The 27,886-nt window shown below is 41.0% G+C and overlaps 4 non-coding genes across 4 annotated transcripts; 2 read left to right on the top strand and 2 right to left on the bottom strand.

Annotated features, from left to right (window-relative positions):
• Positions 1-646: 646 nt before the first annotated feature.
• Positions 647-719, bottom strand: TRNAY-GUA (transfer RNA tyrosine (anticodon GUA)). The gene has a single exon. It is a non-coding gene; the product is annotated as a tRNA-Tyr (tRNA).
• A 15,834-nt stretch (positions 720-16,553) lies between these two features.
• TRNAH-GUG (transfer RNA histidin (anticodon GUG)) lies at positions 16,554-16,626 on the top strand. Its single transcript has one exon. It is a non-coding gene; the product is annotated as a tRNA-His (tRNA).
• A 4,523-nt stretch (positions 16,627-21,149) lies between these two features.
• Positions 21,150-21,222, top strand: TRNAH-GUG (transfer RNA histidin (anticodon GUG)). Its single transcript has one exon. It is a non-coding gene; the product is annotated as a tRNA-His (tRNA).
• A 6,156-nt stretch (positions 21,223-27,378) lies between these two features.
• Positions 27,379-27,451, bottom strand: TRNAY-GUA (transfer RNA tyrosine (anticodon GUA)). The gene has a single exon. It is a non-coding gene; the product is annotated as a tRNA-Tyr (tRNA).
• Between the last annotated feature and the right edge of the window lie 435 nt (positions 27,452-27,886).

The following is a 27,886-nucleotide window of genomic DNA, read 5'->3' as shown; positions in this document are numbered from 1 at the left end:
AGAGTTGTCTACTTTCAGCAGGGAAAGAAATAGACTTGTACCCCACATCCACATGCCACCTAACAGCGAGAATGAGCAAGAAAATTCCAGGTTTTCTCTATGCGCATGGGCAAAGTGACAGTTTAGACTGAGTCTGATTTAAAGTGAAGGTTTCAAACTAAATAAATAAGCCGATGTGCGGTTGTGAAGTGAGGCCATGGGGAGGAGGGATAACATAAAAGCCTAGGCAATGGGTGACTATCTTATAGGTCTCAGATTTTTAGTTTTACATTTTTCAAGTTCGAAGGCCAAATTTTTCATTGAAAAGACTGAATGACCGATGGAAAATAGTTTATATTTTCTAGTGGTTTTCTTCTGACAAGAAATGTAAAATGAGTATTATTTGACAATTATGGGGCCCCTGTTCTTAAGGGGCCCCTGGGCCAGTGCCCAACGGGCCCAATGGATAAGACGGCACTGAGTTATGACTTATTACGTTACATCTGAGACCCTACAACAACTCTCCCGGTTGGGCTCGAACCACCAACCTTTCGGTTAACAGTCGAACGCGCTAACCATTGCGCCAAGGAAGCCCAAAAATTAAATGTTCGTCAGGTATTGTGGAAAAACCTTGACTTTTTACGTCACATCTGAGACCTCACAACACCGCTCCCGGATGGGCTCGAACCACCAACCTATTGGTTTACAGCCGAACGCGCTAACCATTGCGCCACGGAAGCCCAAAAATTAAATGGTCGTCAGGTATTGTGGATAAGTTATGACTTATTACGTTACATCTGAGACCCTACAACACCTCTCCCGGTTGGGCGCGAACCACCAACCTTTCGGTTAACAGCCGAACGCTCTAACCATTGCGCCAAGGAAGCCCAAAAAATAAATGGTCGTCAGGTATTGTGGAAAAACATTGGCTTTCTACGTTACATTTGAGATCCCACATCACCCCTCCCGGGTGGGCTCGAACCACCAACCTATTGGTTAACAACCGAACGCGCTAACCATTGCGCCACGGAAGCCCAAAAACTAAATGGTCGTCAGGTATTGTGGAAAAACTTTGGTTTTCTACGTTACATTTGAGATCCCATAACACCGCTCCCGGATGGGCTCGAACCACCAACCTATTGGTTAACAGCCGAACGCGCTAACCATTGAGCCACGCAAGCTCAGAAATTAAATGGTTGTCACGTATTGTGGAAAAGTTTTGACTTTTTACGCTACATCTGAGACCCCACAACACCTCTCCCGGGTGGGCTCGAACCTTCAGCCTTTCGATTAACAGCTGAACGCGCTAATCATTGCGCCACGGAAGCCCAAAAATGTCAATTCTTGGGCTTCTACATATTTCGAAAAGTGGTCAATCAGAAGAATATAGTTTTTAGAGCGGAATTTGAACAGATCAGACGAGACCGTGTGCCATGCATGTGGTGGAATTGTCAAGGGATGTAAAGGCATCGCAGTGTTTGCGCGTTCTCTTTCCTTGCAAACGGGGCAATTTGCTATAAATCTGGTAATGTCGGCAGTCATTGTCGGCCAGTATACATTCATTTTGGCTTTTGCGAGACAAGCTGTAACACCTTGATGTATGGCGTGTATCTGCTTCATAGTGTCTCCTTGTAATATTGCCGGAACCAACAGACGATCGCCTCTGTATAGGAGTCCGTTCTGTGAGTGTATTTCCTCCTGTAGTGCCCAGAATGCCCTTACGCCAGGAAGACGGATTGATTTGTGATGCAAGGGCCAGCCATTTTCCACGTAGCTTTGAATCTGTTGCAGGTCAGGATCTTGATTTGTTGCGTGTTGGAACTTGCGGAGTCGGTCATCGGAAAGAGTGGTCAGAGTATATATTGTTGCAGCGGGACCTTCCAAAAAGTCCGTTGTCATTGTGCAGTTGGGTTGTGGTACTCTCGAGAGGGCGTCAGCGATGAAAAGCTTGGTACCAGGAACATAAATTAATGTCGGGTCATACCGCGCCAACCGCAATGTTAGGCGCTGGAGCCTTGGAGAGAGAAGATGGAACGGCTTCCGGATAATGGCAAGCAGCGGCTTGTGGTCTGTCTGCACTGTTAGTGGGGCGGCTGCCACATAATAATGAAAGTGTTCGCATGCATATAATATGGCGAGCAGCTCCTTTTCAATTTGAGCGTAGCGCGTTTGTGCGGATGTAAAGGTCATCGACGCGTATTCAATAGGTTTGCCTTGCTGCAGAAGTACGGCACCAATTCCATGTTGACTAGCGTCGACGGATACAGTGTTATGTAGTTTGGGATTGTAAAATGTTAACACTGGCGCTTAAGTGATGGCTTGTTTCAAGTCGTCATAAGCGTCTTGGTGGGTTTCGTCCCATCGAAATACTGTGTCTTGCTTGAGAAGAGGCCGTAGGGGAGCAGTTCGTTCGGAATATCCAGAAATATAATTTGCCATGAAGTTAACCATGCCCAGAAATCTTAGTAGTGCCGGTTTGTCCGCTGGTGGTGGTAGTTCTCTGATCGCTCCAACCTTCTCCGGATCAGTTTCGACGCCCTTGGGAGATATGATATGACCGAGATATTTGATGCGGGTAACGGCTAGTTGGATCTTTTTGGAATTAAACATCAGTCCTTTTCTTTGCGCCCGTTCCAATACTGTATATAGGATTTTGTTGTGTTCTGCTTCGTTTGAACCGTGTATAAGGAAGTCGTCTGTGGCAATTCGTGTTCGAGGTATATCGCCAAATATAGAATTCATTATCCTTTGGCAGTATTCAGAAGCAGTGGATATCCCGTAGGGTAGACGCGTGAATCGGAAATTTCCAAATGGCGTTGCAAAGGTGCACATTCGAGAGCTCTCTGGTGTAAGTTCGATTTGCCAAAAGGCCGATTTGGCATCCAATGCGGTGAAAACTTGGGCGTCAGATAACTCAGAGAAGATTTGTTGGGATGTTGGCAGGGGATAGTGTTCTCTTAATAGTGCCTTGTTCAAATTGCGCGGATCCAAACAAATGCGGATGTCATTGCCTGGTTTGGGAACCACTACCATTGGATGAAGCCATTCTGTGTGTTCGGTGACAGGAACTATGACCTGAGCAGCGACCATGCGTTGTATTTCGGCTTCAACCCGTGGAATCAGTTGGATCGGGATTTTGCGGGCTGGTGTTCTTGTTGGGATCGCATCCGGGCGAAGTTTCATGTGATGTTGTCCCGGGAGTTTTCCTACCGTGTCAAAAACATCAGGGAATCTCTTCATTATTTCTTGTGGCGTACCTGACAAAAGGTTGAAGGTTCGAGCCCACCCGGGAGCGGTGTTGTGAGGTCTCAGATGTGACGTAAGAAGTCAAGGTTTTTCCACAATACCTGACGACCATTTAATATTTGGGCTTCCGTGGCGCAATGGTTAGCGCGTTCGGCTGTTAACCGACTGAGAGGTTGGTGGTTCGAGCCCATCTGGGAGCGGTGTTGTGAGGTCTCAGATGTAACGTAAAAAGTCAAGGTTTTTCCACAATACCTGACGACCATTTAATTTATGGGCTTCCGTGGCGCAATGGTTAGCGCGTTCAGCTGCAATTCAGAAGACTGGTTGTTTGAGCCCTCCCTGGAGCGGTGTTGTGACGTCTCAGATGTAACGTAAAATGTCAGAGTTTTTCCACAATACCTGACGAACATTTAATTTTTGGGCTTCCGTGGCGCAATGGTTAGCGCGCTCAGCTGTTATTCAAAAGGTTGGTGGTTCGAGCCCACCCGAGAGAGGTGTTGTGGGGTCTCAGACGTAGCGTGAAAAGTCAAAACTTTTCCACAATACCTGACAACCTTTTAATTTCTTGGCTTCCGTGGCGCAATGGTTAGCGCGTTCGGCTGTTAACCAATAGGTTGGTGGTTCGAGCCCACCCGGGAGCGGTGTTGTGTGATCTCAAATGTAACGTAGAAAGCCAAAGTTTTTCCACAATACCTGACGACCATTTAATTTTTGGGCTTCCGTGGCGCAATGGTTAGCGCGTTCGGCTGTTAACCAATAGGTTGGTGGTTCGAGCCCATCCGGGAGCGGTGTTGTGAGGTCTCAGATGTGACGTAAAAAGTCAAGGTTTTTACACAATACCTGACGAGCATTTAATTTTTGGGCTTCCGTGGCGCAATGGTTAGCGCGTTCAGCTGTTAATCGAAAGGTTGGTGGTTCGAGCCCACCCGGGAAAGGTGTTGTGGGGTCTCAAATGTAACGTAGAAAGCCAAAGTTTTTCCACAATACCTGACAACCATTTAATTTCTGAGCTTCCGTGGATCAATGGTTAGCGCGTTCGGCTGTTAACCAATAGGTTGGTGGTTCGAGCCCATCCGGGAGCGGTGTTGTGTGATCTCAAATGTAACGTAGAAAGCCAAAGTTTTTCCACAATACCTGACGACCATTTAATTTTTGGGCTTCCGTGGCGCAATAGTTAGCGCGTTCGGCTGTTAACTAATAGGTTGGTGGTTCGACCCCATCCGGGAGCGGTGTTGTGAGGTCTCAGATGTGACGTAAAAAGTCAAGGTTTTTACATAATACCTGACGAGCATTTAACTTTTGGGCTTCCGTGGCGCAATGGTTAGCGCGTTCGGCTGTTAACCAATAGGTTGGTGGTTCGAGCCCATCCGGGAGCGGTGTTGTGAGGTCTCAGATGTGACGTAAAAAGTCAAGGTTTTTACACAATACCTAACGAGCATTTAACTTTTGGGCTTCCGTGGCGCAATGGTTAGCGCGTTCGGCTGTTAACCAATAGGTTGGTGGTTCGAGCCTATCCGGGAGCGGTGTTGTGAGGTCTCAGATGTGACGTAAAAAGTCAAGGTTTTTACACAATACCTGACGAGCATTTAACTTTTGTGCTTCCGTGGCACAATGGTTAGCGCGTTCGGCTGGGAGCTTGCGTGGCTCAATGGTTAGCGCGTTCGGCTGTTAACCAATAGGTTGGTGGTTCGAGCCCATCCGGGAGCGGTGTTGTGAGGTCTCAGATGTGACGTAAAAATTCAAGGTTTTTACACAATACCTGACGAGCATTTAATTTTTGGGCTTCCGTGGCGCAATGGTTAGCGCGTTCAGCTGTTAACCAATAGGTTGGTGGTTTGAGCCCACCCGGGAGCGGTGTTGTGGGATCTCACATGTAACGTAGAAAACCAAAGTTTTTCCACAATACCTGACGACCATTTAGTTTTTGGGCTTCCGTGGCGCAATGGTTAGCGCGTTCGGTTGTTAACCAATAGGTTGGTGGTTCGAGCCCACCCGGGAGGGGTGATGTGGGATCTCAAATGTAACGTAGAAAGCCAATGTTTTTCCACAATACCTGACGACCATTTATTTTTTGGGCTTCCGTGGCTCAATGGTTAGCGCGTTCGGCTGTTAACCAATAGGTTGGTGGTTTGAGCCCACCCGGGAGCGGTGATGTGGGATCTCAAACAATTTCAAAATCGATGTTTCACGGCCAAAGAAGCATACTTTGAGTATTTCTTCACTATTTTCAAATATGTTCACTGAAACCATTATTTTTATACATTTTGCTTTAATTCAAGCAAATGTAACGATATTCAATCAAAAAACTGTTAAAATTCAATTTTTCAATAAGAAATCGTTGTCACGGATTTTGTATCTTGAAGAAGAAAAACATGCGATTTTTTCGGTACACTTTTGAATGCATTTTTTTTGGAGAAATGTTTGACCGAATTCAGCTTAATTCCCTATAAAACACTCATTGAAAGTGATTTCATCTCGATTGAACAATAATTAAAAATTTACCTCGATTTTTAACAACATTTTCAAAATCGACGTTTCACGGCCAAAGAAGCATACTTTGAGTATTTCTTCACTATTTTCAAATATATTCATTGAAACCATTATTTTAATACTTTTTGCTTTAATTCAAGCAATGTAACGATATTCATTCAAAAAACTGTTAAAATTCAATTTTCAATAAGAAATCGTATTCACGGATTTTGTGTCTTGAAGAAGAAAAACCTGCGATTTTTTCGGTAATTTTTTGAATGCATTTTTTTCTGGAGATATTTTTGACCGAATTCAGCTTAATTCCCTATAAAACACTCATTAAAAGTGATTTCATCTCGATTGAACAATAAATAAAAATGTACCTCGATTTTTAATAACATTCTCAAAATCGACGTAACTCGACCTGAGAAAAACATTTTGAGTATTTGTTCTCTATTTTCAAATATAACCACTGAAACCATTATTTTTGTAATTTTTGCGTTAATTCAAGCAAATGTAACGATATTCATTCAATAAACTGTTAAAATTCAATTTTAAATAAGAAATCGATGTCACGGATTTTGTATCTTGAAGAAAAAAAACATGCGATTTTTTCGGTACATTTTTAAATGCATTTTTTTCTGGAGAAATGTTTGACCGAATTCAGCTTAATTCCCTATAAAACACTCATTAAAAGTAATTTCATCTCGATTGAACAATAATTAAAAATGTACCTCGATTTTTAATAACATTTTCAAAATCGACGTTTCACGGCCAAAGAAGCATATTTTGAGTATTTCTTCACTATTTTCAAATATATTCACTGAAACCATTATTTTTATACTTTTTGCTTTAATTCAAGCAATGTAACGATATTCATTCAAAAAACTGTTAAAATTCAATTTTCAATAAGAAATCGTACTCACGGATTTTGTATCTTGAAGAAGAAAAACATGCGATTTTTTCGGTACACTTTTGAATGCATTTTTTTCTGGAGAAATGTTTGACCGAATTCAGCTTAATTCCCTATAAAACACTCATTAAAAGTGATTTCATCTCGATTGAACAATAAATAAAAATGCACCTCGATTTTAAATAACATATGTTCACTGAAACCATTATTTTTATACTTTTTGCTTTAATTAGTCATAACTTATCCACAATACCTGACAACCATTTAATTTCTGAGCTTCCGTGGCTCAATGGTTAGCGCGTTCGGCTGTTAACCAATAGATTGGTGGTTCGAGCCCATCCGGGAGCGGTGTTGTGAGGTCTCAGATGTGACGTAAAAAGTGAAGGTTTTTACACGATACCTGACGAGCATTTAATTTTTGGGCTTCCGTGGCGCAATGGTTAGCGCGTTCGGCTGTTAACCAATAGGTTGGTGGTTCGAGCCCATCCGGGAGCGGTGTTGTGAGGTCTCAGATGTGACGTAAAAAGTCAAGGTTTTTACACAATACCTGACGAGCATTTAATTTTTGGGCTTCCGTGGCGCAATGGTTAGCGCGTTCAGCTGTTAATCGAAAGGTTGGTGGTTCGAGCCCACCCGGGAAAGGTGTTGTGGGGTCTCAAATGTAACGTAGAAAGCCAAAGTTATTCCACAATACCTGACAACCATTTAATTTCTGAGCTTCCGTGGATCAATGGTTAGCGCGTTCGGCTGTTAACCAATAGGTTGGTGGTTCGAGCCCATCCGGGAGCGGTGTTGTGTGATCTCAAATGTAACGTAGAAAGCCAAAGTTTTTCCACAATACCTGACGACCATTTAATTTTTGGGCTTCCGTGGCGCAATAGTTAGCGCGTTCGGCTGTTAACCAATAGGTTGGTGGTTCGACCCCATCCGGGAGCGGTGTTGTGAGGTCTCAGATGTGACGTAAAAAGTCAAGGTTTTTACATAATACCTGACGAGCATTTAACTTTTGGGCTTCCGTGGCGCAATGGTTAGCGCGTTCGGCTGTTAACCAATAGGTTGGTGGTTCGAGCCCATCCGGGAGCGGTGTTGTGAGGTCTCAGATGTGACGTAAAAAGTCAAGGTTTTTACACAATACCTAACGAGCATTTAACTTTTGGGCTTCCGTGGCGCAATGGTTAGCGCGTTCGGCTGTTAACCAATAGGTTGGTGGTTCGAGCCTATCCGGGAGCGGTGTTGTGAGGTCTCAGATGTGACGTAAAAAGTCAAGGTTTTTACACAATACCTGACGAGCATTTAACTTTTGTGCTTCCGTGGCGCAATGGTTAGCGCGTTCGGCTGGGAGCTTGCGTGGCTCAATGGTTAGCGCGTTCCGCTGTTAACCAATAGGTTGGTGGTTCGAGCCCATCCGGGAGCGGTGTTGTGAGGTCTCAGATGTGACGTAAAAATTCAAGGTTTTTACACAATACCTGACGAGCATTTAATTTTTGGGCTTCCGTGGCGCAATGGTTAGCGCGTTCAGCTGTTAACCAATAGGTTGGTGGTTTGAGCCCACCCGGGAGCGGTGTTGTGGGATCTCACATGTAACGTAGAAAACCAAAGTTTTTCCACAATACCTGACGACCATTTAGTTTTTGGGCTTCCGTGGCGCAATGGTTAGCGCGTTCGGTTGTTAACCAATAGGTTGGTGGTTCGAGCCCACCCGGGAGGGGTGATGTGGGATCTCAAATGTAACGTAGAAAGCCAATGTTTTTCCACAATACCTGACGACCATTTATTTTTTGGGCTTCCGTGGCTCAATGGTTAGCGCGTTCGGCTGTTAACCAATAGGTTGGTGGTTTGAGCCCACCCGGGAGCGGTGATGTGGGATCTCAAACAATTTCAAAATCGATGTTTCACGTCCAAAGAAGCATACTTTGAGTATTTCTTCACTATTTTCAAATATGTTCACTGAAACCATTATTTTTATACATTTTGCTTTAATTCAAGCAAATGTAACGATATTCAATCAAAAAACTGTTAAAATTCAATTTTTCAATAAGAAATCGTTGTCACGGATTTTGTATCTTGAAGAAGAAAAACATGCGATTTTTTCGGTACACTTTTGAATGCATTTTTTTTGGAGAAATGTTTGACCGAATTCAGCTTAATTCCCTATAAAACACTCATTGAAAGTGATTTCATCTCGATTGAACAATAATTAAAAATTTACCTCGATTTTTAACAACATTTTCAAAATCGACGTTTCACGGCCAAAGAAGCATACTTTGAGTATTTCTTCACTATTTTCAAATATATTCATTGAAACCATTATTTTAATACTTTTTGCTTTAATTCAAGCAATGTAACGATATTCATTCAAAAAACTGTTAAAATTCAATTTTCAATAAGAAATCGTATTCACGGATTTTGTGTCTTGAAGAAGAAAAACCTGCGATTTTTTCGGTAATTTTTTGAATGCATTTTTTTCTGGAGAAATTTTTGACCGAATTCAGCTTAATTCCCTATAAAACACTCATTAAAAGTGATTTCATCTCGATTGAACAATAAATAAAAATGTACCTCGATTTTTAATAACATTCTCAAAATCGACGTAACTCGACCTGAGAAAAACATTTTGAGTATTTGTTCTCTATTTTCAAATATAACCACTGAAACCATTATTTTTGTAATTTTTGCGTTAATTCAAGCAAATGTAACGATATTCATTCAATAAACTGTTAAAATTCAATTTTAAATAAGAAATCGATGTCACGGATTTTGTATCTTGAAGAAAAAAAACATGCGATTTTTTCGGTACATTTTTAAATGCATTTTTTTCTGGAGAAATGTTTGACCGAATTCAGCTTAATTCCCTATAAAACACTCATTAAAAGTAATTTCATCTCGATTGAACAATAATTAAAAATGTACCTCGATTTTTAATAACATTTTCAAAATCGACGTTTCACGGCCAAAGAAGCATATTTTGAGTGTTTCTTCACTATTTTCAAATATATTCACTGAAACCATTATTTTTATACTTTTTGCTTTAATTCAAGCAATGTAACGATATTCATTCAAAAAACTGTTAAAATTCAATTTTCAATAAGAAATCGTACTCACGGATTTTGTATCTTGAAGAAGAAAAACATGCGATTTTTTCGGTACACTTTTGAATGCATTTTTTTCTGGAGAAATGTTTGACCGAATTCAGCTTAATTCCCTATAAAACACTCATTAAAAGTGATTTCATCTCGATTGAACAATAAATAAAAATGCACCTCGATTTTAAATAACAAATGTTCACTGAAACCATTATTTTTATACTTTTTGCTTTAATTAGTCATAACTTATCCACAATACCTGACAACCATTTAATTTCTGAGCTTCCGTGGCTCAATGGTTAGCGCGTTCGGCTGTTAACCAATAGATTGGTGGTTCGAGCCCATCCGGGAGCGGTGTTGTGAGCTCTCAGATGTGACGTAAAAAGTGAAGGTTTTTACACAATACCTGACGAGCATTTAATTTTTGGGCTTCCGTGGCGCAATGGTTAGCGCGTTCAGCTGTTAACCAATAGGTTGGTGGTTCGAGCCCATCCGGGAGCGGTGTTGTGAGGTCTCAGATGTGACGTAAAAAGTCAAGGTTTTTACACAATACCTGACGAGCATTTAATTTTTGAGCTTCCGTGGATCAATGGTTAGCGCGTTCGGCTGTTAACCAATAGGTTGGTGGTTCGAGCCCATCCGGGAGCGGTGTTGTGTGATCTCAAATGTAACGTAGAAAGCCAAAGTTTTTCCACAATACCTGACGACCATTTAATTTTTGGGCTTCCGTGGCGCAATAGTTAGCGCGTTCGGCTGTTAACCAATAGGTTGGTGGTTCGACCCCATCCGGGAGCGGTGTTGTGAGGTCTCAGATGTGACGTAAAAAGTCAAGGTTTTTACATAATACCTGACGAGCATTTAATTTTTGGGCTTCCGTGGCGCAATGGTTAGCGCGTTCAGCTGTTAACCAATAGGTTGGTGGTTTGAGCCCACCCGGGAGCGGTGTTGTGGGATCTCACATGTATCGTAGAAAACCAAAGTTTTTCCACAATACCTGACGACCATTTAGTTTTTGGGCTTCCGTGGCGCAATGGTTAGCGCGTTCGGTTGTTAACCAATAGGTTGGTGGTTCGAGCCCACCCGGGAGGGGTGATGTGGGATCTCAAATGTAACGTAGAAAGCCAATGTTTTTCCACAATACCTGACGACCATTTATTTTTTGGGTTTCCGTGGCTCAATGGTTAGCGCGTTCGGCTGTTAACCAATAGGTTGGTGGTTTGAGCCCACCCGGGAGCGGTGATGTGGGATCTCAAACAATTTCAAAATCGATGTTTCACGGCCAAAGAAGCATACTTTGAGTATTTCTTCACTATTATCAAATATGTTCACTGAAACCATTATTTTTATACATTTTGCTTTAATTCAAGCAAATGTAACGATATTCAATCAAAAAACTGTTAAAATTCAATTTTTCAATAAGAAATCGTTGTCACGGATTTTGTATCTTGAAGAAGAAAAACATGCGATTTTTTCGGTACACTTTTGAATGCATTTTTTTTGGAGAAATGTTTGACCGAATTCAGCTTAATTCCCTATAAAACACTCATTGAAAGTGATTTCATCTCGATTGAACAATAATTAAAAATTTACCTCGATTTTTAACAACATTTTCAAAATCGACGTTTCACGGCCAAAGAAGCATACTTTGAGTATTTCTTCACTATTTTCAAATATATTCATTGAAACCATTATTTTAATACTTTTTGCTTTAATTCAAGCAATGTAACGATATTCATTCAAAAAACTGTTAAAATTCAATTTTCAATAAGAAATCGTATTCACGGATTTTGTGTCTTGAAGAAGAAAAACCTGCGATTTTTTCGGTAATTTTTTGAATGCATTTTTTTCTCGAGAAATTTTTGACCGAATTCAGCTTAATTCCCTATAAAACACTCATTAAAAGTGATTTCATCTCGATTGAACAATAAATAAAAATGTACCTCGATTTTTAATAACATTCTCAAAATCGACGTAACTCGACCTGAGAAAAACATTTTGAGTATTTGTTCTCTATTTTCAAATATAACCACTGAAACCATTATTTTTGTAATTTTTGCGTTAATTCAAGCAAATGTAACGATATTCATTCAATAAACTGTTAAAATTCAATTTTAAATAAGAAATCGATGTCACGGATTTTGTATCTTGAAGAAAAAAAACATGCGATTTTTTCGGTACATTTTTAAATGCATTTTTTTCTGGAGAAATGTTTGACCGAATTCAGCTTAATTCCCTATAAAACACTCATTAAAAGTAATTTCATCTCGATTGAACAATAATTAAAAATGTACCTCGATTTTTAATAACATTTTCAAAATCGACGTTTCACGGCCAAAGAAGCATATTTTGAGTATTTCTTCACTATTTTCAAATATATTCACTGAAACCATTATTTTTATACTTTTTGCTTTAATTCAAGCAATGTAACGATATTCATTCAAAAAACTGTTAAAATTCAATTTTCAATAAGAAATCGTACTCACGGATCTTGTATCTTGAAGAAGAAAAACATGCGATTTTTTCGGTACACTTTTGAATGCATTTTTTTCTGGAGAAATGTTTGACCGAATTCAGCTAAATTCCCTATAAAACACTCATTAAAAGTGATTTCATCTCGATTGAACAATAAATAAAAATGCACCTCGATTTTAAATAACATATGTTCACTGAAACCATTATTTTTATACTTTTTGCTTTAATTAGTCATAACTTATCCACAATACCTGACAACCATTTAATTTCTGAGCTTCCGTGGCTCAATGGTTAGCGCGTTCGGCTGTTAACCAATAGATTGGTGGTTCGAGCCCATCCGGGAGCGGTGTTGTGAGGTCTCAGATGTGACGTAAAAAGTGAAGGTTTTTACACAATACCTGACGAGCATTTAATTTTTGGGCTTCCGTGGCGCAATGGTTAGCGCGTTCAGCTGTTAACCAATAGGTTGGTGGTTCGAGCCCATCCGGGAGCGGTGTTGTGAGGTCTCAGATGTGACGTAAAAAGTCAAGGTTTTTACACAATACCTGACGAGCATTTAATTTTTGAGCTTCCGTGGATCAATGGTTAGCGCGTTCGGCTGTTAACCAATAGGTTGGTGGTTCGAGCCCATCCGGGAGCGGTGTTGTGTGATCTCAAATGTAACGTAGAAAGCCAAAGTTTTTCCACAATACCTGACGACCATTTAATTTTTGGGCTTCCGTGGCGCAATAGTTAGCGCGTTCGGCTGTTAACCAATAGGTTGGTGGTTCGACCCCATCCGGGAGCGGTGTTGTGAGGTCTCAGATGTGACGTAAAAAGTCAAGGTTTTTACATAATACCTGACGAGCATTTAACTTTTGGGCTTCCGTGGCGCAATGGTTAGCGCGTTCGGCTGTTAACCAATAGGTTGGTGGTTCGAGCCCATCCGGGAGCGGTGTTGTGAGGTCTCAGATGTGACGTAAAAAGTCAAGGTTTTTACACAATACCTAACGAGCATTTAACTTTTGGGCTTCCGTGGCGCAATGGTTAGCGCGTTCGGCTGTTAACCAATAGGTTGGTGGTTCGAGCCTATCCGGGAGCGGTGTTGTGAGGTCTCAGATGTGACGTAAAAAGTCAAGGTTTTTACACAATACCTGACGAGCATTTAACTTTTGTGCTTCCGTGGCGCAATGGTTAGCGCGTTCGGCTGGGAGCTTGCGTGGCTCAATGGTTAGCGCGTTCCGCTGTTAACCAATAGGTTGGTGGTTCGAGCCCATCCGGGAGCGGTGTTGTGAGGTCTCAGATGTGACGTAAAAATTCAAGGTTTTTACACAATACCTGACGAGCATTTAATTTTTGGGCTTCCGTGGCGCAATGGTTAGCGCGTTCAGCTGTTAACCAATAGGTTGGTGGTTTGAGCCCACCCGGGAGCGGTGTTGTGGGATCTCACATGTAACGTAGAAAACCAAAGTTTTTCCACAATACCTGACGACCATTTAGTTTTTGGGCTTCCGTGGCGCAATGGTTAGCGCGTTCGGTTGTTAACCAATAGGTTGGTGGTTCGAGCCCACCCGGGAGGGGTGATGTGGGATCTCAAATGTAACGTAGAAAGCCAATGTTTTTCCACAATACCTGACGACCATTTATTTTTTGGGCTTCCGTGGCTCAATGGTTAGCGCGTTCGGCTGTTAACCAATAGGTTGGTGGTTTGAGCCCACCCGGGAGCGGTGATGTGGGATCTCAAACAATTTCAAAATCGATGTTTCACGGCCAAAGAAGCATACTTTGAGTATTTCTTCACTATTTTCAAATATGTTCACTGAAACCATTATTTTTATACATTTTGCTTTAATTCAAGCAAATGTAACGATATTCAATCAAAAAACTGTTAAAATTCAATTTTTCAATAAGAAATCGTTGTCACGGATTTTGTATCTTGAAGAAGAAAAACATGCGATTTTTTCGGTACACTTTTGAATGCATTTTTTTTGGAGAAATGTTTGACCGAATTCAGCTTAATTCCCTATAAAACACTCATTGAAAGTGATTTCATCTCGATTGAACAATAATTAAAAATTTACCTCGATTTTTAACAACATTTTCAAAATCGACGTTTCACGGCCAAAGAAGCATACTTTGAGTATTTCTTCACTATTTTCAAATATATTCATTGAAACCATTATTTTAATACTTTTTGCTTTAATTCAAGCAATGTAACGATATTCATTCAAAAAACTGTTAAAATTCAATTTTCAATAAGAAATCGTATTCACGGATTTTGTGTCTTGAAGAAGAAAAACCTGCGATTTTTTCGGTAATTTTTTGAATGCATTTTTTTCTGGAGAAATTTTTGACCGAATTCAGCTTAATTCCCTATAAAACACTCATTAAAAGTGATTTCATCTCGATTGAACAATAAATAAAAATGTACCTCGATTTTTAATAACATTCTCAAAATCGACGTAACTCGACCTGAGAAAAACATTTTGAGTATTTGTTCTCTATTTTCAAATATAACCACTGAAACCATTATTTTTGTAATTTTTGCGTTAATTCAAGCAAATGTAACGATATTCATTCAATAAACTGTTAAAATTCAATTTTAAATAAGAAATCGATGTCACGGATTTTGTATCTTGAAGAAAAAAAACATGCGATTTTTTCGGTACATTTTTAAATGCATTTTTTTCTGGAGAAATGTTTGACCGAATTCAGCTTAATTCCCTATAAAACACTCATTAAAAGTAATTTCATCTCGATTGAACAATAATTAAAAATGTACCTCGATTTTTAATAACATTTTAAAAATCGACGTTTCACGGCCAAAGAAGCATATTTTGAGTATTTCTTCACTATTTTCAAATATATTCACTGAAACCATTATTTTTATACTTTTTGCTTTAATTCAAGCAATGTAACGATATTCATTCAAAAAACTGTTAAAATTCAATTTTCAATAAGAAATCGTACTCACGGATTTTGTATCTTGAAGAAGAAAAACATGCGATTTTTTCGGTACACTTTTGAATGCATTTTTTTCTGGAGAAATGTTTGACCGAATTCAGCTTAATTCCCTATAAAACACTCATTAAAAGTGATTTCATCTCGATTGAACAATAAATAAAAATGCACCTCGATTTTAAATAACATATGTTCACTGAAACCATTATTTTTATACTTTTTGCTTTAATTAGTCATAACTTATCCACAATACCTGACAACCATTTAATTTCTGAGCTTCCGTGGCTCAATGGTTAGCGCGTTCGGCTGTTAACCAATAGATTGGTGGTTCGAGCCCATCCGGGAGCGGTGTTGTGAGGTCTCAGATGTGACGTAAAAAGTGAAGGTTTTTACACAATACCTGACGAGCATTTAATTTTTGGGCTTCCGTGGCGCAATGGTTAGCGCGTTCAGCTGTTAACCAATAGGTTGGTGGTTCGAGCCCATCCGGGAGCGGTGTTGTGAGGTCTCAGATGTGACGTAAAAAGTCAAGGTTTTTACACAATACCTGACGAGCATTTAATTTTTGGGCTTCCGTGGCGCAATGGTTAGCGCGTTCAGCTGTTAACCAATAGGTTAGTGGTTCGAGCCCACCCGGGAGCGGCGTTGTGGGATCTCAAACGTAACGTAGAAAGCCAAAGTTTTTCCACAATACCTGACGAACATTTAATTTTTGGGCTTCCGTGGCGCAATGGTTAGCGCGTTCGGCTGTTAACCAATAGGTTGGTGGTTCGAGCCCAACCGGGAGCGGTGGTGTGGGATCTCAAATGTAACGTAGAAAGCCAAAGTTTTGCCACAATACCTGACGACCATTAAATTTTTGGGCTTCCTTGGCGCAATGGTTAGCGCGTTCGGCTGTTAACCGAAAGGTTGGTGGTTCGAGCCCAACCGGAAGAGGTGTTGTAGGGTCTCAGATGTAACGTAAAAAGTCAAACTTATCCACAATACCTGACAACCATTTAATTTCTGAGCTTCCGTGGCTCAAAGGTTAGCGCGTTCGGTTGTTAACCAACAGGTGTGTGGTTCGAGCCCATCCGGGAGCGGTGTTGTGACGTCTCAGATGTGACGTAAAGAGTCAAGGTTTTTTCCACAACACCTGACGACCATTTAATTTTTGGGCTTCCGTGGCGCAATGGTTAGCGCGTTCGGCTGTTAACCAATAGGTTGGTGGTTCGAGCCCATCCGGGAGCGGTGTTGTGTGATCTCAAATGTAACGTAGAAAGCCAAAGTTTTTCCACAATACCTGACGACCATTTAATTTTTGGGCTTCCGTGGCGCAATGGTTAGCACGTTCGGCTGTTAACCAATAGGTTGGTGGTTCGAGCCCATCCGGGAGCGGTGTTGTGGGATCTCAAATGTAACGTAGAAAGCCAAAGTTTTTGCACAATAAATGACGACCATTTAATTTTTGGGCTTCCGTGGCGCAATGGTTAGCGCGTTCGGCTGTGAACCAATAGGTTGGTGGTTCGACCCCATCCGGGAGCGGTGTTGTGAGGTCTCAGATTTGACGTAAAAAGTCAAGGTTTTTACACAATACCTGACGAGCATTTAACTTTTGGGCTTCCGTGGCGCAATGGTTAGCGCGTTCGGCTGTTAACCAATAGGTTGGTGGTTCGAGCCCATCCGGGAGCGGTGTTGTGAGGTCTCAGATGTGACGTAAAAAGTCAAGGTTTTTACACAATACCTGACGAGCATTTAATTTTTGGGCTTCCGTGGCGCAATGGTTAGCGCGTTCAGCTGTTAATCGAAAGGTTGGTGGTTCGAGCCCACCCGGGAAAGGTGTTGTGGGGTCTCAAATGTAACGTAGAAAGCCAAAGTTTTTCCACAATACCTGACAACCATTTAATTTCTGAGCTTCCGTGGATCAATGGTTAGCGCGTTCGGCTGTTAACCAATAGGTTGGTGGTTCGAGCCCATCCGGGAGCGGTGTTGTGTGATCTCAAATGTAACGTAGAAAGCCAAAGTTTTTCCACAATACCTGACGACCATTTAATTTTTGGGCTTCCGTGGCGCAATAGTTAGCGCGTTCGGCTGTTAACCAATAGGTTGGTGGTTCGACCCCATCCGGGAGCGGTGTTGTGAGGTCTCAGATGTGACGTAAAAAGTCAAGGTTTTTACATAATACCTGACGAGCATTTAACTTTTGGGCTTCCGTGGCGCAATGGTTAGCGCGTTCGGCTGTTAACCAATAGGTTGGTGGTTCGAGCCCATCCGGGAGCGGTGTTGTGAGGTCTCAGATGTGACGTAAAAAGTCAAGGTTTTTACACAATACCTAACGAGCATTTAACTTTTGGGCTTCCGTGGCGCAATGGTTAGCGCGTTCGGCTGTTAACCAATAGGTTGGTGGTTCGAGCCCATCCGGGAGCGGTGTTGTGAGGTCTCAGATGTGACGTAAAAAGTCAAGGTTTTTACACAATACCTGACGAGCATTTAACTTTTGTGCTTCCGTGGCGCAATGGTTAGCGCGTTCGGCTGGGAGCTTGCGTGGCTCAATGGTTAGCGCGTTCGGCTGTTAACCAATAGGTTGGTGGTTCGAGCCCATCCGGGAGCGGTGTTGTGAGGTCTCAGATGTGACGTAAAAAGTCAAGGTTTTTACACAATACCTAACGAGCATTTAACTTTTGGGCTTCCGTGGCGCAATGGTTAGCGCGTTCGGCTGTTAACCAATAGGTTGGTGGTTCGAGCCCATCCGGGAGCGGTGTTGTGAGGTCTCAGATGTGACGTAAAAAGTCAAGGTTTTTACACAATACCTGACGAGCATTTAACTTTTGTGCTTCCGTGGCGCAATGGTTAGCGCGTTCGGCTGGGAGCTTGCGTGGCTCAATGGTTAGCGCGTTCGGCTGTTAACCAATAGGTTGGTGGTTCGAGCCCATCCGGGAGCGGTGTTGTGAGGTCTCAGATGTGACGTAAAAATTCAAGGTTTTTACACAATACCTGACGAGCATTTAATTTTTGGGCTTCCGTGGCGCAATGGTTAGCGCGTTCAGCTGTTAACCAATAGGTTGGTGGTTTGAGCCCACCCGGGAGCGGTGTTGTGGGATCTCACATGTAACGTAGAAAACCAAAGTTTTTCCACAATACCTGACGACCATTTAGTTTTTGGGCTTCCGTGGCGCAATGGTTAGCGCGTTCGGTTGTTAACCAATAGGTTGGTGGTTCGAGCCCACCCGGGAGGGGTAATGTGGGATCTCAAATGTAACGTAGAAAGCCAATGTTTTTCCACAATACCTGACGACCATTTATTTTTTGGGCTTCCTTGGCGCAATGGTTAGCGCGTTCGGCTGTTAACCGAAAGGTTGGTGGTTCGCGCCCAACCGGGAGAGGTGTTGTAGGGTCTCAGATGTAACGTAATAAGTCATAACTTATCCACAATACCTGACAACCATTTAATTTCTGAGCTTCCGTGGCTCAATGGTTAGCGCGTTCGGCTGTTAACCAATAGGTTGGTGGTTTTAGCCCACCCGGGAGCGGTGATGTGGGATCTCAAACAATTTCAAAATCGATGTTTCACGGCCAAAGAAGCATACTTTGAGTATTTCTTCACTATTTTCAAATATGTTCACTGAAACCATTATTTTTATACATTTTGCTTTAATTCAAGCAAATGTAACGATATTCAATCAAAAAACTGTTAAAATTCAATTTTTCAATAAGAAATCGTTGTCACGGATTTTGTATCTTGAAGAAGAAAAACATGCGATTTTTTCGGTACACTTTTGAATGCATTTTTTTTGGAGAAATGTTTGACCGAATTCAGCTTAATTCCCTATAAAACACTCATTGAAAGTGATTTCATCTCGATTGAACAATAATTAAAAATTTACCTCGATTTTTAACAACATTTTCAAAATCGACGTTTCACGGCCAAAGAAGCATACTTTGAGTATTTCTTCACTATTTTCAAATATATTCATTGAAACCATTATTTTAATACTTTTTGCTTTAATTCAAGCAATGTAACGATATTCATTCAAAAAACTGTTAAAATTCAATTTTCAATAAGAAATCGTATTCACGGATTTTGTGTCTTGAAGAAGAAAAACCTGCGATTTTTTCGGTAATTTTATGAATGCATTTTTTTCTGGAGAAATTTTTGACCGAATTCAGCTTAATTCCCTAAAAAACACTCATTAAAAGTGATTTCATCTCGATTGAACAATAAATAAAAATGTACCTCGATTTTTAATAACATTCTCAAAATCGACGTAACTCGGCCTGAGAAAAACATTTTGAGTATTTGTTCTCTATTTTCAAATATAACCACTGAAACCATTATTTTTGTAATTTTTGCGTTAATTCAAGCAAATGTAACGATATTCATTCAATAAACTGTTAAAATTCAATTTTAAATAAGAAATCGATGTCACGGATTTTGTATCTTGAAGAAAAAAAACATGCGATTTTTTCGGTACATTTTTAAATGCATTTTTTTCTGGAGAAATGTTTGACCGAATTCAGCTTAATTCCCTATAAAACACTCATTAAAAGTGATTTCATCTCGATTGAACAATAATTAAAAATGTACCTCGATTTTTAATAACATTTTCAAAATCTACGTTTCACGGCCAAAGAAGCATATTTTGAGTATTTCTTCACTATTTTCAAATATATTCACTGAAACCATTATTTTTATACTTTTTGCTTTAATTCAAGCAATGTAACGATATTCATTCAAAAAACTGTTAAAATTCAATTTTCAATAAGAAATCGTACTCACGGATTTTGTATCTTGAAGAAGAAAAACATGCGATTTTTTCGGTACACTTTTGAATGCATTTTTTTCTGGAGAAATGTTTGACCGAATTCAGCTTAATTCCCTATAAAACACTCATTAAAAGTGATTTCATCTCGATTGAACAATAAATAAAAATGCACCTCGATTTTTAATAACATATGTTCACTGAAACCATTATTTTTATATTTTTGCTTTAATTAGTCATAACTTATCCACAATACCTGACAACCATTTAATTTCTGAGCTTCCGTGGCTCAATGGTTAGCGCGTTCGGCTGTTAACCAATAGATTGGTGGTTCGAGCCCATCCGGGAGCGGTGTTGTGAGGTCTCAGATGTGACGTAAAAAGTGAAGGTTTTTACACAATACCTGACGAGCATTTAATTTTTGGGCTTCCGTGGCGCAATGGTTAGCGCGTTCAGCTGTTAACCAATAGGTTGGTGGTTCGAGCCCATCCGGAAGCGGTGTTGTGAGGTCTCAGATGTGACGTAAAAAGTCAAGGTTTTTACACAATACCTGACGAGCATTTAATTTTTGGGCTTCCGTGGCGCAATGGTTAGCGCGTTCAGCTGTTAACCAATAGGTTAGTGGTTCGAGCCCACCCGGGAGCGGCGTTGTGGGATCTCAAACGTAACGTAGAAAGCCAAAGTTTTTCCACAATACCTGACGACCATTTAATTTTTGGACTTCCGTGGCGCAATGGTTAGCGCGTTCGGCTGTTAACCAATAGGTTGGTGGTTCGAGCCCAACCGGGAGCGGTGGTGTGGGATCTCAAATGTAACGTAGAAAGCCAAAGTTTTGCCACAATACCTGACGACCATTAAATTTTTTGGGCTTCCTTGGCGCAATGGTTAGCGCGTTCGGCTGTTAACCGAAAGGTTGGTGGTTCGAGCCCAACCGGAAGAGGTGTTGTAGGGTCTCAGATGTAACGTAAAAAGTCAAACTTATCCACAATACCTGACAACCATTTAATTTCTGAGCTTCCGTGGCTCAAAGGTTAGCGCGTTCGGTTGTTAACCAACAGGTGTGTGGTTCGAGCCCATCCGGGAGCGGTGTTGTGACGTCTCAGATGTGACGTAAAGAGTCAAGGTTTTTTCCACAACACCTGACGACCATTTAATTTTTGGGCTTCCGTGGCGCAATGGTTAGCGCGTTCGGCTGTTAACCAATAGGTTGGTGGTTCGAGCCCATCCGGGAGCGGTGTTGTGTGATCTCAAATGTAACGTAGAAAGCCAAAGTTTTTGCACAATAAATGACGACCATTTAATTTTTGGGCTTCCGTGGCGCAATGGTTAGCGCGTTCGGCTGTGAACCAATAGGTTGGTGGTTCGACCCCATCCGGGAGCGGTGTTGTGAGGTCTCAGATTTGACGTAAAAAGTCAAGGTTTTTACACAATACCTGACGAGCATTTAACTTTTGGGCTTCCGTGGCGCAATGGTTAGCGCGTTCAGCTGTTAATCGAAAGATTGGTGGTTCGAGCCCACCCGGGAAAGGTGTTGTGGGGTCTCAAATGTAACGTAGAAAGCCAAAGTTTTTCCACAATACCTGACAACCATTTAATTTCTGAGCTTCCGTGGATCAATGGTTAGCGCGTTCGGCTGTTAACCAATAGGTTGGTGGTTCGAGCCCATCCGGGAGCGGTGTTGTGTGATCTCAAATGTAACGTAGAAAGCCAAAGTTTTTCCACAATACCTGACGACCATTTAATTTTTGGGATTCCGTGGCGCAATAGTTAGCGCGTTCGGCTGTTAACCAATAGGTTGGTGGTTCGACCCCATCCGGGAGCGGTGTTGTGAGGTCTCAGATGTGACGTAAAAAGTCAAGGTTTTTACATAATACCTGACGAGCATTTAACTTTTGGGCTTCCGTGGCGCAATGGTTAGCGCGTTCGGCTGTTAACCAATAGGTTGGTGGTTCGAGCCCATCCGGGAGCGGTGTTGTGAGGTCTCAGATGTGACGTAAAAAGTCAAGGTTTTTACACAATACCTAACGAGCATTTAACTTTTGGGCTTCCGTGGCGCAATGGTTAGCGCGTTCGGCTGTTAACCAATAGGTTGGTGGTTCGAGCCCATCCGGGAGCGGTGTTGTGAGGTCTCAGATGTGACGTAAAAAGTCAAGGTTTTTACACAATACCTGACGAGCATTTAACTTTTGTGCTTCCGTGGCGCAATGGTTAGCGCGTTCGGCTGGGAGCTTGCGTGGCTCAATGGTTAGCGCGTTCGGCTGTTAACCAATAGGTTGGTGGTTTGAGCCCACCCGGGAGCGGTGTTGTGGGATCTCACATGTAACGTAGAAAACCAAAGTTTTTCCACAATACCTGACGACCATTTAGTTTCTGGGCTTCCGTGGCGCAATGGTTAGCGCGTTCGGTTGTTAACCAATAGGTTGGTGGTTCGAGCCCACCCGGGAGGGGTGATGTGGGATCTCAAATGTAACGTAGAAAGCCAATGTTTTTCCACAATACCTGACGACAATTTATTTTTTGGGCTTCCTTGGCGCAATGGTTAGCGCGTTCGGCTGTTAACCGAAAGGTTGGTGGTTCGCGCCCAACCGGGAGAGGTGTTGTAGGGTCTCAGATGTAACGTAATAAGTCATAACTTATCCACAATACCTGACAACCATTTAATTTCTGAGCTTCCGTGGCTCAATGGTTAGCGCGTTCGGCTGTTAACCAATAGGTTGGTGGTTTGAGCCCACCCGGGAGCGGTGATGTGGGATCTCAAACAATTTCAAAATCGATGTTTCACGGCCAAAGAAGCATTCTTTGAGTATTTCTTCACTATTTTCAAATATGTTCACTGAAACCATTATTTTTATACATTTTGCTTTAATTCAAGCAAATGTAACGATATTCAATCAAAAAACTGTTAAAATTCAATTTTTCAATAAGAAATCGTTGTCACGGATTTTGTATCTTGAAGAAGAAAAACATGCGATTTTTTCGGTACACTTTTGAATGCATTTTTTTTGGAGAAATGTTTGACCGAATTCAGCTTAATTCCCTATAAAACACTCATTGAAAGTGATTTCATCTCGATTGAACAATAATTAAAAATTTACCTCGATTTTTAACAACATTTTCAAAATCGACGTTTCACGGCCAAAGAAGCATACTTTGAGTATTTCTTCACTATTTTCAAATATATTCATTGAAACCATTATTTTAATACTTTTTGCTTTAATTCAAGCAATGTAACGATATTCATTCAAAAAACTGTTAAAATTCAATTTTCAATAAGAAATCGTATTCACGGATTTTGTGTCTTGAAGAAGAAAAACCTGCGATTTTTCCGGTAATTTTTTGAATGCATTTTTTTCTGGAGAAATTTTTGACCGAATTCAGCTTAATTCCCTATAAAACACTCATTAAAAGTGATTTCATCTCGATTGAACAATAAATAAAAATGTACCTCGATTTTTAATAACATTCTCAAAATCGACGTAACTCGGCCTGAGAAAAACATTTTGAGTATTTGTTCTCTATTTTCAAATATAACCACTGAAACCATTATTTTTGTAATTTTTGCGTTAATTCAAGCAAATGTAACGATGTTCATTCAATAAACTGTTAAAATTCAATTTTAAATAAGAAATCGATGTCACGGATTTTGTATCTTGAAGAAAAAAAACATGCGATTTTTTCGGTACATTTTTAAATGCATTTTTTTCTGGAGAAATGTTTGACCGAATTCAGCTTAATTCCCTATAAAACACTCATTAAAAGTGATTTCATCTCGATTGAACAATAATTAAAAATGTACCTCGATTTTTAATAACATTTTCAAAATCGACGTTTCACGGCCAAAGAAGCATATTTTGGGTATTTCTTCACTATTTTCAAATATATTCACTGAAACCATTATTTTTATACTTTTTGCTTTAATTCAAGCAATGTAACGATATTCATTCAAAAAACTGTTAAAATTCAATTTTCAATAAGAAATCGTACTCACGGATTTTGTATCTTGAAGAAGAAAAACATGCGATTTTTTCGGTACACTTTTGAATGCATTTTTTTCTGGAGAAATGTTTGACCGAATTCAGCTTAATTCCCTATAAAACACTCATTAAAAGTGATTTCATCTCGATTGAACAATAAATAAAAATGCACCTCGATTTTTAATAACATATGTTCACTGAAACCATTATTTTTATACTTTTTGCTTTAATTAGTCATAACTTATCCACAATACCTGACAACCATTTAATTTCTGAGCTTCCGTGGCTCAATGGTTAGCGCGTTCGGCTGTTAACCAATAGATTGGTGGTTCGAGCTTGGATGAGACTGTAATGGATTGGAATATAGCATACATCTAACACGGGCGGCGGGTACCTCACCTCGGGACAGAAGGGGGGGCTGTTTGGGGGTTTTTAGTTCGGTCGTACGACTTGAGAGACACCTACTGTAGAATTTTTTCAAAACTCGTCTGCTTTTTACACAATATCTTTTTTAAAAGTGAAGTGTTAACGGTTTTAACTTGGATGAGACTGTCTCAGTCTCAGGTTTGAAGAGATATTAACTTAATAACGGTATAAAATATTAATTCATTTCAGTATGTACTAAGAAATTATTGAATTTGATGTAGATGAACATTTAAGTCTCAGTTAGGATTTTTAGTTCAAGGCTTAGAGACAAATTTGATCTTGACCAAATTATGTGCAAAAGAAATAACTATTTATCTGGGCAGCTTTTGTTCGAAACACAACTGTAACTATGTTCTTCATAAATTTGTGAATAAGCTTCCTCATCCATTTCAAAATTAAACTATACAGTTTCATTCACGAAATATCCCATTTACGGAGGGATAAGAACGCAGTCTGCTCAAACTAGCCGAACCTACGTCATTTACAAGGTGAAATAATTTCTCAAATTTAAAATTCTTCTCCATGATGGCAGCACTAAACGACGACCGAAATAAAAACGATATTGCGCAATCACGTGTCCCGAGCTTAGGTACCGAACTTTTCCAATCCATTACAGTCTCATCCAAGGTTCGAGCCCATCCGGGAGCGGTGTTGTGAGGTCTCAGATGTGACGTAAAAAGTGAAGGTTTTTACACAATACCTGACGAGCATTTAATTTTTGGGCTTCCGTGGCGCAATGGTTAGCGCGTTCAGCTGTTAACCAATAGGTTGGTGGTTCGAGCCCATCCGGGAGCGGTGTTGTGAGGTCTCAGATGTGACGTAAAAAGTCAAGGTTTTTACACAATACCTGACGAGCATTTAATTTTTGGGCTTCCGTGGCGCAATGGTTAGCGCGTTCAGCTGTTAACCAATAGGTTGGTGGTTCGAGCCCATCCGGGAGCGGTGTTGTGAGGTCTCAGATGTAACGTAAAAAGTCAAAACTTATCCACAATACGTGACAACCATTTAATTTCTGAGCTTCCGTGGCTCAATGGTTAGCGCGTTCGGCTGTTAACCAATAGGTTGGTGGTTCGAGCCCACCCGGGAGCGGTGGTGTGGGATCTCAAATGTAACGTAGAAAGCCAAAGTTTTGCCACAATACCTGACGACCCTTAAAATTTTTGGGCTTCCTTGGCGCAATGGTTAGCGCGTTCGGCTGTTAAGCGAAAGGTTGGTGGTTCGAGCCCAACCGGAAGAGGTGTTGTAGGGTCTCAGATGTAACGTAAAAAGTCATAACTTATCCACAATACCTGACAACCATTTAATTTCTGAGCTTCCGTGGCTCAAAGGTTAGCGCGTTCGGCTGTTAACCAATAGGTTGGTGGTTTGAGCCCATCCGGGAGCGGTGTTGTGAGGTCTCAGATGTAACGTAAAATGTCAGAGTTTTTCCACAATACCTGACGAACATTTAATTTTTGGGCTTCCGTGGCTCAATGGTTAGCGCGTTCGGCTGTTAACCAATAGGTTGGTGGTTGCGCCACGGAAGCCCAAAAATTAAATGCTCGTCAGGTATTGTGTAAAAACCTTGACTTTTTACGTCACATCTGAGACCTCACAACACCGCTTCCGGATGGGCTCGAACCACCAACCTATTGGTTAACAGCCGAACGCGCTAACCATTGAGCCACGGAAGCTCAGAAATTAAATGGTTGTCAGGTATTGTGGATAAGTTATGACAGGGCCGTCTTTGGTGCTATATGGGCCCCTGGGCAGTGCAGTATATTGGGCCCCCTAATCCCCTATACAAATCAAATTAATCGAGAAATAAAAATATTTATTATTTCCTTCAAACGAAAGTCTACAAATTTAATAGTGAACGCAAAGCTAGAAACATTTGTGCACTTTCTTCCTTGAAAATTCCTTTAGAATTGGATCGAAGTCGATCATTTTTTGGATCGCCATTACGTAATTCACGTTTGAACACATTTTTTGGCAAATATCTTGTCTTGGAATTCTAATGCTATCTCCATCCTCTTTATACACTCGGCGTATCTTGGAAAGGTCTTTTCATGGTTCTGACAAGATGTCGGCCCATTTCGAATCCAGCATTCAACTGTGTTAGGATTGCCGATTACCCATAGCCTACATCTGTTTCCTGGAAGGAAGATGTTTTCGTTTCACATTTAGGCACTTCCACTGGTGGAATATCCTCATCTGGATCAGTTGTAGGAACAAGTGATGACTCCACTGCAATGTCGGTTGGAACTGTGGTAGTCGTTGAGAGCTTCGGTGATATTGTTGAAAGAGTAATTTTACCAGGCTCAGCACTTCTCATGATGTTACCTTGCGAAGTTTGTCAGCTTTCTCTTTCTCCTGCGCAGCTCGTTTTATCTTCTGGGCACCGCTCAAAGTATTATGTTTCATTTTTGATTTGATCACTAATAATCTCTATTTATAGTTTGTCTAACATCTCAGCCATAATTTTATTCATAATAGGCATTATATTTTAAACAGAGTTGTCTACTTTCAGCAGGGAAAGAAATAGACTTGTACCCCACATCCACATGCCACCTAACAGCGAGAATGAGCGAGAAAATTCCAGGTTTTCTCTCTGCGCATGGGCAAAGTGACAGTTTAGACTGAGTCTGATTTAAAGTGAAGGTTTCAAACTAAATAAATAAGCCGATGTGCGGTTGTGAAGTGAGGCCATGGGGAGGAGGGATAACATAAAAGCCTAGGCAATGGGTGACTATCTTATAGGTCTCAGATTTTTAGTTTTACATTTTTCAAGTTCGAAGGCCAAATTTTTCATTGAAAAGACTGAATGACCGATGGAAAATAGTTTATATTTTCTAGTGGTTTTCTTCTGACAAGAAATGTAAAATGAGTATTATTTGACAATTATGGGGCCCCTGTTCTTAAGGGGCCCCTGGGCCAGTGCCCAACGGGCCCAATGGATAAGACGGCACTGAGTTATGACTTATTACGTTACATCTGAGACCCTACAACACCTCTCCCGGTTGGGCTCGAACCACCAACCTTTCGGTTAACAGTCGAACGCGCTAACCATTGCGCCAAGGAAGCCCAAAATTTAAATGTTCGTCAGGTATTGTGGAAAAACCTTGACTTTTTACGTCACATCTGAGACCTCACAACACCGCTCCCGGATGGGCTCGAACCACCAACCTATTGGTTTACAGCCGAACGCGCTAACCATTGCGCCACGGAAGCCCAAAAATTAAATGGTCGTCAGGTATTGTGGATAAGTTATGACTTATTACGTTACATCTGAGACCCTACAACACCTCTCCCGGTTGGGCGCGAACCACCAACCTTTCGGTTAACAGCCGAACGCGCTAACCATTGCGCCAAGGAAGCCCAAAAAATAAATGGTCGTCAGGTATTGTGGAAAAACATTGGCTTTCTACGTTACATTTGAGATCCCACATCACCCCTCCCGGGTGGGCTCGAACCACCAACCTATTGGTTAACAACCGAACGCGCTAACCATTGCGCCACGGAAGCCCAAAAACTAAATGGTCGTCAGGTATTGTGGAAAAACTTTGGTTTTCTACGTTACATTTGAGATCCCACAACACCGCTCCCGGATGGGCTCGAACCACCAACCTATTGGTTAACAGCCGAACGCGCTAACCATTGAGCCAC

This window comes from Phalangium opilio, unplaced genomic scaffold (genome assembly GCF_054372755.1).
Source record: "Phalangium opilio isolate 3A_F unplaced genomic scaffold, DU_Popi_V2 ptg000101l_1, whole genome shotgun sequence".
NCBI classification, from domain to species: Eukaryota; Metazoa; Arthropoda; class Arachnida; order Opiliones; family Phalangiidae; genus Phalangium; species Phalangium opilio.
The sequence above is the reverse complement of the archived record's forward strand: the minus strand, read 5'-3'. Positions and strand labels throughout refer to the sequence as shown.